The sequence below is a fragment of the Rhinoraja longicauda genome, chromosome 29 (genome assembly GCF_053455715.1).
Source record: "Rhinoraja longicauda isolate Sanriku21f chromosome 29, sRhiLon1.1, whole genome shotgun sequence".
Lineage (NCBI taxonomy): Eukaryota > Metazoa > Chordata > Chondrichthyes > Rajiformes > Arhynchobatidae > Rhinoraja > Rhinoraja longicauda.
In genome coordinates this window covers 15,674,538-15,686,720 of record NC_135981.1, presented here as the reverse complement: position 1 = coordinate 15,686,720, position 12,183 = coordinate 15,674,538, and the positions used below count along the sequence as shown (strand labels likewise).

Here is a 12,183-nt window from a genome sequence, read left to right as displayed (position 1 = left end):
GACACAGGGACTGCAGAAGATGGAATCTTGAGCAAAACACAAAGTACTGGAGGAACTCAGCGGGTCAGGCAGCATCTGTGGGAGTGAATGCACAGGTGACGAGTTGGGACCCTTTTTCAAACTGAATCCCAGACTGAACATTCAGTCTGAAGAAGGGACCTGACCCGAAATGTTGTCTGTCCATTCTCTCCACAGATGCTGCCTGACCTGTCGAGTTCCATCAGTACCTTGCATTTTGCTTATTTTATATGGCATTCCAAAGTGAAGGACTTCCTTACGTGTGATGCATTTCATATTCTGTTCCAAAGTGTTTTACAGGCAAGAAGCACTTTTGGAGTATAGCAATTATTGTAAAGTACAAGGCGTGTAGGAAAATAAGTGCAGATGCTGGTACAAATCGAAGGTATCACAAAATGCTGGAGTAACTCAGGCGGTCAGGCAGCATCTCAGGAGAGAAGGAATGGGTGATGTTTCGGGTGGAGACCGTTCTTCAGACTGTACAAGTACAAGCCTATCAATTTGTACAGAACAAATCCCTCCAATCTGCAATGTGATAATGAGCAGAATATCTGTTTTCAGTCATTTAAAGTGAAAAACGAATATTGGCTGCACACTGGGATAACACTATTATTTTGTTCACCTGAGACATTGGTTGAATTGCCTATGTGGTAACTTGACACCTAGAGTCAGACATATACGTAATGTTTTTATTTATTTACAACACTCTAGCCTTAGCTGACTTGCACTGTTTTCAGTATAACATAGTAGCCACAAGCAGAGATGGAGGCCACTTGTAGGCCGTGAGGCCTATTATGTTTGTACCATAAAGGAACGCAGCCAGCCTTCTATCGCCCCACTCTCTCTCACCCCTCACCCCCCCCCCCCCCCCCCCCCCCCCCCCCCCCCCACCCCCCCCCCCCCCCCCCCACCCCACACAAACACAGAAATGCACAAACTGACACATGTGTAACTCAGTCTCCACCAAATCTGCCTGCAGGTAATCACAAATAAAGATCATCAATGCGTCTACTTCTTTGGAAGATTTATCTGAGGGACATTTTGACTGTTGACCACTTTCGCACTGTTTGAGTTACCTTAAGGCCGACTCGTCCAATGCAAATGCAACACGCCAAGGAGGCAGTGTGGGTGAATTCGGACGCTGATGTTCATTAAAAATATCACTGGAAAGTGAACATGCACAGGGGGGGGGGGGGGGGGGGGGGGGCAGAGTGAAGTGAACATGCTTGTACTGAGGGTAGACACAAAATGCTGGAGTAACTCAGCAGGTCAGGTCAGGCTTATACTCGCTGGAATTTAGAAGACTGAGGGGGGATCTTAATAATGATAACAATAATAATAATGCATTACATTTATATAGCGCTTTTCAAACACTCAAAGACGCTTTACAGGGATTACTAGAACATAGAGAAGAAAATAAATAGATAAATAAGTAAACAAACAGAAAAAGGAGACAGAAGGTGAGGTGACGGTCAGAGGTTGAAGGCAGTGCTGAACAGGTGAGACCTTCAGTGATGTTTTGAATGTGGTGAGTGTGGAGGAGTCTCTGACGGTTTGGGGTAGTGAGTTCCATAGGGTGGGAGCAGCGATGGAGGAAAGCCCCTGTCCCCCCAGGATCTGAGTTTGGTCCGGAGGGGGGGGGGGGGGGGGGGACAGGAGGTTGGCAGCAGCAGAGCGGAGGGTGCAGGTGGGAGTGTGCCTGTGGAGGAGGTCAGTCAGGTAGGATGGGGCCAGGCTATGGAGGGCTTTGTAGGTCATGAGGAGGATTTTGTACTGGATTCTCTGGGGGATGGGGAGCCAGTGGAGCTTGTAAAGGACGGGGGTGATATGGTCACGGATCGGGGAGTGGGTGAGTAGACGGGCAGCGGAGTTTTGAATGTATTGAAGTTTACTGATGATTTTTGAGGAGAGAAACATATATTTTATATATTTTATATTTATATTTTATATATTTTATTTTTGAGGATAGAAACATATATTTTATAGAAACATATAAAATTCTTAAGGGGTTGGAGAGGCTAGATGCGGGAAGATTGTTCCCGATGTTGGGGAAGTCCTGAACCAGGGGTCACAGCGTAAGGATAGGGGGAAGTCCTTTTAGGACCGAGATGAGAAAACAATTTCTTCACACAGAGAGTGGTGAGTCTGTGGAATTCTCTGCCACAGAGGGTAGTTGAGGCCAGTTCATTGGCTATATTTAAGAGGGAGTTAGATGTGGCCCTTGTAGCTAAAGGATCAGGGGGTATGGAGATAAGGCAGGTACATGATACTGAGCTGGATGATCAGCCATGATCATATTGAATGGCGGTGCAGGCTCGAAGGGCCGAATGGCCTACTCCTGCACCTATTTTCTATGTTTCTATGTTTCTATCTCAGGAGAGAAGGAATGGGTGACGTTTCAGGTGGAGACCCTTCTTTAGACTGATGTCAGGGGATGCTTCTCTCCAGAGATGCTGCCTGACCTGCTGAGTTACTCCAGCATTTTGTGTACACCTTCGATTTGAACCAGCATCTGCAGTTATTCCCCTCCACATGCTTCTACTGAGAGTACATTGGCATCAGCTCAACTTGTGAGTGAGGCGGCGGTGCTTGAAAACAAAGGTCTGTGTGGAAACCAGCTGCCTGTGATGCCGGTTTCAAACGCAGCTGACCACAGCTTTCGGCGTCTGGTTGCTCGGTAACGTGTGTAATTTGCAAGGCGGTTCCAGGGGAGCTGTCACACCGCCAGCCACCTCACTCACTCACTCACTCACTCCCTGCACGGCTTGGACCACAGAAGTTGTAGCAAACATCAAGCCCGGTCTTACACTGTAAATGGCCTCTGCTCACCATTGGGAAGGTCGCCGCCGGCAATGGGCCATTGATAAAAAGGCTTATCTGCAACAGGTAGGTGGGGTTTCACCGAGAGGGAGAGACTTTTACCAGCGTTCATCCAACAGGAGACTTGCCCTCTACTTGGAAAGGCAATGTGCGCCGGGTCGGGACCCTTCTTCAAACTGATTCAGACTGTCAGCCTGAAGAAGGACCACGACCTGAAACTTCACCTGTATCCATGTTCTCCAGAGATGCTGTTCCCCCAGCACTCTGTGTCTTGCTCGGTAAACCTGCATCTCCATTTCCGCGAGTCCACTTGTCCTCTCCTTACTAACTAATATTTATCATGAAGACGCTGAGAAACTATATTCTGCCATCTCGTATGTGTCTTTCTCGTGGCCCTGGTTTGGCCTGATTCTATTCCTGTATGGTGCGATCAAATTTGACCGCAAAGGGATTTTTTTTTTAAACTGTGCCTCGGTACAGCTGACAATAATAAAACTAAACCTCGCCTGCCAGTTGGTTAGACCTGGTCCAGAGAGATCGGTAACACAACCAAACAAGGTGCTGGAGTCACAAGACACTGCAGATGCTGGAATCTTGAGCAAGGATCTCAAGATTGTTCCTTGCTCAAGACTCCAGGCCAGGCGGCATCTGTGGAGGGAATGGAGTGACAATTTTCGGGCCATGTAGATCGAAAGAGTAGAGGAGAAATAACTGGTATAAAGAGAAGGGGGGGGGGGGGGGAGGGATGGGTCAAGAGCCTGCAAGTGATAGTTGAATGCAGGGATGCCTCCAAAACTCTTGTCCCTCGCCATAGCATATTCTTGGGCTGTCTTTTTTAACCTTTCAATTGCGAGAATGTCGCCGACTGGCCCATTCCAGACATAGAAAATAGGTGGTGTAGGAGCCATTTATGCTTAATTCAGTTATTGTCATTGTGTTATGACTATGTTTTAATATTTCTAGTTTATGTCCTTTTTGCCTGCTTGTGGGTGTGACTTAATGCGTAATGGGGAGTGTCTAGATGGGAGGAGGCTAGCGTGTCGACAGAGGTTGTGGGTCAGTTTAGATTCGGAGGTTGGTGAGCATACAGTTCTTTACCACGCGCTCGTACCATGCTCTCGCACCGGTTATATTTGTAAGAACCACACGGTAATAACTGCAAGAATTCTAGATCTTGTTAGAAGAAGAAACAGTTGATAAAGTACGGAAACTGATGAATTACTCTATGATTTGTGCTGCTTTAATAAAACCAATTAATGAAGAAAATAAGTTTGGAAGATTCGTTTTTGTCATATCAGGGTGCGACGTGTGCGTAAGCTATAACTACATTTCATCCCTGAGCAGTAATGGCTATCGAAGTGGGATTTCGAGATGGTTTAGAAACTGCCATTACATTAGAAGTAGGTCATTCGGCCCTTCGAGCCAGCACCGCCATTCAATATGATCATGGCAGATCATCCAAAATCAGTGTCCCATTCCTGCTTTCTCCCCATATCCCTTGTTCCGTTCCAGACTACAGAAGTATATGCTGTGGGATGCACTGAAGCTGGGTGCAGCCAATGTGATGGCTTTGTGTGTGTGTGTGTGGGGGGTGGGGGAGGGCCACAGTCTAGGGTCTTTCTGCTGCTGGACTTTCATGAGCTGACTCAGGTGAAGAGATTCCTTAAACAAGGGGAGGAATATCACCCTGGAGGGCCACAAGAGCGCCGATTGTGTTTTATGTAATAATAATAATAATACATTTATTTTATATAGCGCTTTTCAAGATACTCAAAGACGCTTTACAAAGCAAAGACATAAAAACAAACAAACGATTTGTCCTGACTGGGTAGAACAGTAGCAACATTCAATGTAGTGGGGCACTTAGACTGTGTTAAGAGTTATGAACATTTTCTTTGTATTGTATAAATGTTTTAATATGAATAAAGTTTATTTTTGAAATAAAAGACATTTGTATCAACTAAAGTTGATAAGAATATTCTGACTCGTCTTAACATGACATTTACCATCTGATCATTTATATTGATTAGTAGGACTAGATGTCACATCATTCAACTTAATTGTTACTATTTCAGGATGAACTTATAAAAAGGAATCAATCTAATCCTTCGGATCAACTGAAGACATGCAAAGGTACATGTACCGTGTGGAAAACGTAGCATAAATTTAACTAAAATAAATTCTGCTTACTTCAGCGAAACAGAAAGTGCTGGGGGAACTCACTGAGAATAGGTCGCTTTTACAGCAAAGAAAGATAAAAATATATCTAACGCGATCTTCTTTTTTCTCAGACATTCCGCAGCTGGAGATTTCATCCAGAACTTTGAATCCCAATTTCAAACCAATTAGAAGATACACTGTAAGTTCGCTCACTTAGTTTTGTAGATTTCATTAAAGCACAAAATTGCTTCTTTTAAAAAAGTGTTCATAAAGCCAATGTCAAGAGAAAAAGTTTAAAATATCAAATTGAGAGTGTTACGATGAACCAGATTTTAATGCTTTTTATTATCGCACTTGCATGCCACCCATTTTGAAGAACTAGTTCGTATCTCATGATGTGCCTGGTTCCAAATGTCTCTTCTATTAATTTAGATGACTTGGATCTATCCCTCTCTCTCCACTTGATTACAAGGAAGTACCTTGCTCTTGCTCAGTACAGCGCAGTCAGCCTGGCACTGAGCTCTAAGATAGATTTGTGGTGCAGTGCTGGGCCATTGAATGTACTTATTTCTAAACTAACTAGGCTATCATTTTCTCTCATCTGAACAGCGGAAGCATGAATGTACATATTAATGTGAATGCATATTCGGTATGTACAGATTAACATGCTGGACTGGTAACTATGTCAGGATTGTCAGAGTTCAGAACACTATCTCTGCGCCACACTCTGGCCCATTGACATAGTAACACACAAATAATAATCAAATAAATTACTCATCAGTAATACTAGGAAACCAGACCAGAATAGTGGAAAACTGAAGTCTGCAGTGTAAAGTCCATTGTAAATCATAGTTGCAGAAGTAGTGTGTTGTGTAGTGTTCAAGGACCTGTCGGTTGCTGGGAAAAGAGTTCTCAGGCTCCTGTACCTCCTTCCCAATGGTAGCACCAAAATGAGGGTATGGCCATGGTGGAGTAGGCTTTTGATGACAATGGCTGCCTTTTTGAGACAGTGCCTCCTGTAGATCCCTTTAATGGTGGGGATGTCAGTACCTGTGATGGACCAGGCTCTCATTCCTGGGCATTTGAGTTTCCGAACCAGGCTACAATGCAGACATAACATTTCTAGGTCTATCTCTAGTGCTGGATAGTTATTTCAAAAGGACAGCTGTAAAATTACCTTTTCAAGTTGAATTTATGTCAACAGAGTTAAGGAAGAATTAGGAGAATATCCCCAGAACAAAACAATCCTCAATAAAACGCAAAAGCCACTGAGCTTACCCGATTTTGTTTTATTTTTCTCACTTTCTCTTTGTGTTTTTTACAGTCCATGGACTATAATCAACAATGGTGAAGGATGGATAGGCCATCACAATCTCATATTGAAGAGCCTTCCCTTCAACTGAGAAATGTCCTGGCGTTTACTAAAATGTTTCAATGTAATGCAAAATACAATGAAATGAAATAGTATACATTGTTAGATTTTGCTGTGTGAAACAGACAATATCACTCTGCAAGGCACCACTCAATGAAATCTTTTCAACATCATTTATAATTTGTCAACCCTTAAAACAATACTGCCTCACTTTTCTTTTTAAAGAACTATTAGATTACTTTGTGCTCTTTGTTTGTGTAATTCTAAAGGTTACTGTTTTTTTGCTGTTTCTGTATACGGTGTGAATTAAACCAGAAAATGTTGGAAACACTCAGCAGGTCAGGCAGCACTGATTGAAGTTGCAATAGAATTAATGTTTCAGGCTTGATGCCTTCATTTAAGATATGAAACCTGTTAATAAATTTAAGTTGTTTATGGTAACATTATGAGGCATGTGATACTTTTCCTCTTGATTTGTCCCATTGCAACACACATTCATCTTGGGATTGGGCCAATAGCATTTTCATACCAACCATTTGGAGATGTTTGTAAACAACCTGGATGAGATATCGAAACAGATGAATGGCAGCTAAAATTGAAAAGAAACGCATTAACACACTAAAAAACATCTGAGGTTAAAATCCAGCTGCCAAAACATTGTTTTTTAGCCCAGTAGGATCAACGGCAGCTATTTGAATGCACAGACACCCCAATATTTGATGTGTAAGAAGTCGCAAAATAGCCAATCTAAACTCGCTTGATTTTATTCTGAGGTTGGGCTCTTATGACACCGTGGGGCAAAATATCTTAGCTCAGGGCGTTTTCTCTGTACCCTTATCTCCCATCCTCGAGCCTATCATTTCCCTTTTATCATCCCTTTTCCCCCTCCCCCATCTTCCACCTCTGTCCCTCCCACTGGCTTGACATTTCAATCCTTATCTTATCAGATTCCCTTGTCTCCTTTTCAAGTTTGTCATTTATTTCACCCATCTACCAATTACTTAGCCTGACATGTTGAGTTCCTCCAAAACTCCGTGTTTTGCACAGGATGTCCAATGTCTGGCTCCAATGTCCAAACTTGTACCAATTGTTCCGAAACATCAATGGATGTCACACTTCCCTCTCGGGGTCGTCATGGATGGGGTTTCACTATAGGACCATTAACACAGCCCTATTATCTGTAGACTTTGTCAATGCATGTCTCATAGCTATGCCACAAAACTTTCTGCATGTATCTGTGAAAGACCAGTTTCCAAAGCACAAGTCTTGAATGGCCTCGTACTGTGAAGCCAATAGCTACCTTCACAAACAACAATTTCTTTATGCAGCTGCTCTTGTAATTTAAATAATGATTAGTTCCTTATAGTTACAATGGGAAGTCCTGTAAGGGCTAGTTTTGCTTAATTCAATAGTTCCTACACTATATACCGTCTGACCATGGCTTACAACACCCTAACAATGACAAGCATTTTGTCAAGGAAAGGATTCCTCAGGAGTTAATCTTCCCTATTCCTTATATCCCTGGCACTAAGATTACAGGAGAAGAATCTGTCTGCTTCCCCTGGCACTTAGGCTGGGGTTATTTCAGAGTTGAAGTCCTCCTTAGCCTCATCTAAAGTTTATAAGGTTGGGGGACATATAGTGATCATTAAATTGTGTTATGGTTTTATGTGTAAGTGAGTTCATGCTGAAAGTAGAGTCTTGCAGATGCCAGACTACCTCAGTCTTGGTTGTGAAATTCACCCTGTGATGAAAATGCTCCTCTTATTTATCCCTTCCTGAATAAGGTGCAACTATATCCATCCTTTAAACTGGCCGTGCCTCGCCAGTGCAGCGACTCCATTGCCGCTGAGTTCCTGGGACATGATGGTGGGGCAAGGTTCAAGTACATCGCCTTTTTTTGCCCATCAAGGTCCTGGCATTCGAGCTCCCGAACTACCTTGTGGCATTGAGTTACCTACATGTGGTTTAATGTGGGTTAGCGGAGATACGCTAGCGATTACGCGAGCTTCTCAATGTCCTGCAGACCAACCTTTGGTGCATGGCTCTTATTGTTCTCAATATTAACCACCATGTACCAACTATCACACAAGCATACTCAGCCCTTGTCCACTGCCTCCCTCCTGGCATCTCACATTTTTTCCACTCTGTATACACCGATCAGCCAAAACATTATGACCACCTGCCTAATATGCTGTTGGTCCTCTGTGTGCAGCCCCATACGCAGCAGGGTGCAATGTGTATTGTGACACATTCCTCTCGTGACCACCATTAAAATGTTTCTGTGACTTGAGCCACAATAGACCTTCTGTTGGTTCGGACCAGATGGGATAGCCTTCGTTGGCCTCGCGCATCGATGAGCCTTGGGCGCCCAACACCCTGTCGCCGGTTTGTGGTTTGTCCCTCCTCGTAGGTACTCACCACTGCTGACCGGGTTCACCCCACAAACCTTGCCGTTTCAGAGATGCTCTGACCCAGTCGTCGAGCCATAACAATTTGGCCCTTGTCAAAGTCGCTCAGGTCTTTACTCCTGCTCATTTCTCCTGCATCCAACACATCAACTTCAAGTGAACTTCAAGAACTGACTTCACTTGCTGCCTAATATATCCCACCCCTTCACAGGTGCCATTGTAACAAGATAATCAATGTTCTTCACTTTGCCTGTCAGTGGTCATAATGTTTTGGCTGATCGGTGTATATTCTGCACTCTATCTTCCCCTTTGCTTCATCTATTGTACTTGAGTTTGGCTTGATTATATTTAGGTATAGGATTATCTGATTTGATTGGATAGCAGGCAGCACAATGATTTTCAATGTATAGGAAATAAGTGCAGATGCTGGTTTAAATCGAAGGTAGACACAAAATGCTGGAGTAACTCAGCGGGACAGGCAGCATCTCTGGAGAGAATGAATGGGCGACATTTCGGGTCGAGGCCCTTCTTCAGACTGATGTCAGGGGAGTTGGCAAGACAAAGATAGAATGTAGTCAGAAACAGTAAGACTGGTGGGAGAACTGGGGAATTGGGAAGGAGGAGGGGATGGAGAGAGAGAAAGCAAGCGCTATTTGAAGTTAGAGAAGTCAATGTTCATACCACTGGGGTGTAAGCTACCCAAGCGAAATATGAGGTGCTGTTCCACCAATTTGCGCTGGGCCTCACTCTGACAATGGAGGAGGCACAGGACAAAAAGATCAGATTGGGAATGGGAGGGGTAGTTGAAGTGCTGAGCAACCGGGGGAATAGGTAGGTTAAGGCAGACTGAGCAGAGGTGTTCAGTGAGATGATTGCCGAGCCTGCGCTTGGTCTCGCCGATGTACAGAAGTTAACACCTGGAACAGCGGATACAGTAGATGAGGTTGGAGGAGGTGCAAGTGGACCTCTGCCTCACCTGGAAAGACTGTTGGGGTCCTTGGATTGAGTCGAGAGGGGAGGTAAAGGGACAGGTGTTGCATCTCCTGCGGTTGCTGGGAAAAGTAACTGGGGAGGGGGTGGTTTGGGTGGGAAGGGTTTTTTAATGTACCTCAGTACACTTGAGAATAAGAAATCTAAACCTCACACTGACTACACTTCCAGTTACCAGTTCCTAAGACCAGCTACATTATGGTTCCAGATGCCTGGTTCTGTAAACACTGGTCCCTGGCTTTACATCCCTGACCTCTGGCTGCACTCCTGACTAATGTGATGCCTGACCCCTGGATCCTACCCCTCACATTGCTAACCACATCCCTATCCCCAATTCTAATCGCAGTTCTACCTGCAGTCTTGGTCCCAGCTTCAGCCCCATACTGTATCACAACCTGAAGCTCCATCTGCACAACCATATTAGTCTTCACCTCCACCTGCCAAATTTCACACTTTATTCATACAATAGTAATTGAGCACAGTTTATCCAACAACATTTTGTCTGATCATTAAGTTACAAAATCTTCTGGAAGAATCATGGAGTTACACAGCACAGAAACAGGCCCGTCCACTCAACTCATCTATGCAAAACCAAGATCACTTCTTGAGCTAGTCCCATTTGTCTGCATTTGCTCCATATCCTTTAAATCATCTCTTTCCATGAAATTCTCCAAATGTGTTTTAAATGTTGTTATTGTACCTGCCTCAGCTACTTCCTCTGGAATGCTCCATAAATGCGGTAACTGTTCCAGCCACTACCACTTCCTCAGGCAGTTTATTCCATATATCCATCACCCTGTGTGAGATGATCTTGCCCTTTAGGTCCTCATAAATCTTTCACCTCACACCTTAAACCTGTGACTAATTACAAGCACGGTTTGATTACAAATAATGTTTGCTAAATACTGCTCTCTTGCACAAGGACAAGTAAACCAATGTCACTATCCTCTCCCAAGCCAATGACCTCAGTTTCAAAGTCCCAGCAACACTCAGCTAGTTTTGAACGGCAGTCACATCATAAACGTACCCGACATTTTACTCCATGCTTTTTCATGGGAAGGGATTTCCAAACAGATGGAAAGATTCAAGGATATGCTCAAAGCCTCATTAAATGCAACACCTCCACTGGCTGATCTTAACCCATGTCTACTGAAGGTCAGGAATAGCACTGAAAATCTTAGAGTCGTACACTGGGATAACATCAATGCCCTGCTTAACCAACGTACCACCACAAACATGATTCACCCATCTGTTTATCATCAAAAGAAATACGGGAAACTTCAGATGATGCATAAAAAGTTCAGTTTGTCCCGGGTACTATTAATTGCTCTTTTTCGTTTTGCGCCACTTACCATAGTAATTCAAAAAAATTAGTAGTTCATAAATGAAATGTGAACTTTGGCAGCATTGTTCAATTTAGATTATTCAAAGCATAGCATTGTTTTGCCTGAGCTAAACAACTAGCAACGAAGAGAGTAGGGAATGATTGAGAATGATCAGCCATGATCACATTGAATGGTGGTGCTGGCTCGAAGGGCCGAATGGCCTACTCCTGCACCTATTGTCTATTGAAAAAAACTGCAGATGCTGGTTTAAATCGAAGGTAGACACAAAAGACTGGAGTAACTCAGCGGGTCAGGCAGCATCCTGGGAGAGAAGGAATGGGTGATGTTTCAGGTCGAGACAGAGTCAGCTTCAGAGAGAGTCAGACAGAGTCTGAAGAAGGGTCTAGACCCGAAACATCACCCATTCCTTCTCTTCCGAGATGCTGTCTGACCCGCTGAGTTACTCCAGCATTTTGTGTCTACCTAGCAATGAAGAGAATTCATTTCAGTATTTAAATTAATCCAATCTCACAAAGAAACTTCAATTATCCTTTAATGAGCAATGAAGCTACATCTGCAAGACAATTCACTTGAAAACAAATGGCAGTGCAAATCTAAAATAATAACGTATGATGTAGGACTTTCTGCAAAACTCATTATATTTAAAATAACATAATCTTAGAGTTAAATTAGACCTCAATAATTCACTAACTGTTTAGTTTTTGCGCTACACACATCGGGATTTGACAAAAAAATGAACACAAGGCATGTTTTTCATATTTACAGCAACAGTACAATTAAGATTAGAACTTTTAAGATTCTTTTAAGATTCTAATCTCATGGTTACAGTTACCATGGTAAAATGGCACTGCGTTTTACATACAATTGGATGCTCACCGGTCACAACAGATAATATATTGATGTCATGACATCAATTAAAAGTGGTGGTTCTTTTAAACAATGTAAATTAATTACAGAAGTCCAAATTCATTATAATGGATGCAAGGCCAAGTTTGGGACCATATTTCTCAATGGCCAACATGGTTGTTATTAAAAAGACGCCCAGCACAGGCTGGTCTCAGGACTT

At 43.4% G+C, this 12,183-nt stretch overlaps 1 long non-coding RNA gene across 1 annotated transcript; it reads left to right on the top strand.

Moving 5' to 3' along the window:
- Window positions 1–2,779: 2,779 nt before the first annotated feature.
- LOC144607669 (uncharacterized) lies at window positions 2,780–5,197 on the top strand. Its single transcript, XR_013549124.1, has 3 exons — window positions 2,780–2,904; window positions 4,914–4,971; window positions 5,130–5,197. It is a non-coding gene; the product is annotated as an uncharacterized LOC144607669 (long non-coding RNA).
- Window positions 5,198–12,183: the final 6,986 nt, after the last annotated feature.